This window comes from Budorcas taxicolor, chromosome 5 (genome assembly GCF_023091745.1).
Source record: "Budorcas taxicolor isolate Tak-1 chromosome 5, Takin1.1, whole genome shotgun sequence".
NCBI lineage: Eukaryota > Metazoa > Chordata > Mammalia > Artiodactyla > Bovidae > Budorcas > Budorcas taxicolor.
Genome location: NC_068914.1, coordinates 140,789,340 through 140,791,464, shown reverse-complemented (window position 1 = coordinate 140,791,464; position 2,125 = coordinate 140,789,340).

Sequence of the window (2,125 nt, the reverse complement as noted above, 5' to 3'; positions counted from 1 at the left end):
AAGATTGTGCTTCTTGGCTCCATTTTCTACCTACTGCTCAGTCATCTCTGTAAATCTGCAGTTTCTACCAAAATGTGTGATCATAGATCTCAAAGAATTTTGCTTTGATTTTCAACACTTAGAAAATTTACAGATATTCAGACTCGTTCTGGTTGGTATTGCCACGTTGCAATGCTTGAAAGCACAAGAAAAGAAAGAGTGAGTGAAGATTATATTTTTGCACCTCAACTCCACATTGCTTTACTGGTTAATTTATATTCTTTCCATGTACTTCATGTAATTGTATTTGTATGTGTGTGTGGGTGTCATTTCCTTTCATGTTTTTGATTGCCCTACAAAGAGAAACCAAATGGGCTGATGACTGACTACTAAGTCCTCAGCCTTTTATGGACCTAATCTGATTTCTTTATATTTACTTGAGTCATGTTTATTTTCTGCATGAACCATGACTTCTCCTGTGAGCCATTCCAGCATAAGCTGTGAATATATAGTAACAAATATATACATTTCTATTTTTGTAATCCATAATGATACGCCTGTTTTAAATAATGTACACATTAACAAAATCCATTGAGAAAGTCCTTAAGATAGCTTCTATTTAAAACTTTAATTGCTGTCTTTTCAAACTGTATTTATACAAGTTTATTAGGGCCTGATCCATACTTGGAGAATAATCAGTCAAACTTTTTATTTTGAAACAAAAAATAACCTGTTAGGCATTTCAGCAGCATCTATCATCTTGACAACCCAGAGTATGTATGTATGTATGTATGTATATGTATGTATGTATGTATGTATGTGTTTCTATTGTATGTGTTTCTATATGTATATGAGGGAGGGCAGGAGTGAATGTTCACACACATTTTGTTGTGTAGTCAACTAACTTGGAGAATTTTTCTAAAGACAGTGGGATGAAATTAGCTGCTGAGATGGGAGTTTCTGCCTCAGGAGATCCAGAACCAAACGAGGGACACATTGCTGGTGGGTCAAATGGCTTTAGCTATAACCAGAACACTTAGTTTCTTCCCTGACTTGAGTTTCCTTATGAATGTATTCTGAGCCAGAGAGAAATACACTGCGGGTGTGCATCCGGTTCGGCCCTGGCCCTGCCTCCGCTCCGGAGTGAAGCACTGGAGCCAGAGTCTTACCCAGCACTGCCAGCCGGGGCCTGGTGGGAGGGGCGAGGGCAGAGGCGTTTTCTCCGATTCCCATCACAGCTGCCTTTGCTTTCTTCCTGGCTACCAAATGGAATGATGGTTGAGGAATCACACTCATATGATACACTCAGACCTGGGAATCTTTTGACGTCCCCACTGAGACACTTTAATACTCTCTCTTTTCTTTCGCATAGTTAAATAAGGAGGTTGTGGTCTCCATTGCTGCTAAATTGTAATTGTTCTTTGCTTTGATGAAGCAAACATTTGGTTTCCAAATGAAATGTGTTTTGTCACAAAATAGTTTAGGAGGAGGCATTCTAGTCTAGCTTGTCTGTGAGGTGGAACATGAGACGGACCACATAGTTTCAGGTGACAAGGTACTTCCGTCCCTTCTCTGAGGCTATGCGTTGGAATTAAGTGCCTCCCTGAGTTCTAAAGCTCTCTTGTGCGTAGGTCACAGACTCAGATCCCAAGTCCAGTCCTTTGTGACAGCTGATAAACCACTAGCCCAATCTGTTGGGTCTCTCTGTTCTGGAGGACTAGGGGTTTAAGAGTATTTAATGTCTTTTTTGGATCATAAATATAGATAGTTAATATTCAGAATATAAGTGTTTTAAATACAGTGTTCAGATTGTAATGGGTTATGTTTTTGCCATCTGGTCTACTCAAATGTATATTTTTATTTTGCAAAACAACCCAAGACTTAACTCTCTGTTGCTTTGTTCAGTACCTTTTGAATTCCCCAGAAGAGTTGTTTTCAAAGCAAACATTCCAAATGAATGTGGCTCTTCTATGGGATGTCTCCATTGTGCTCCAAGTGTTTCTTCTCTGGTTGTGATTTTAAATTACTGGCTCCTTTAAGCTGTTCCCCTGCTGCCCTTCACAAGAAAGAGCGCTGACTTTGTCCTCACTGAACTGAGAGGATGTGTAATTTTGGGTGAAAGTAAATTGTAATTTATTTGAGTTTA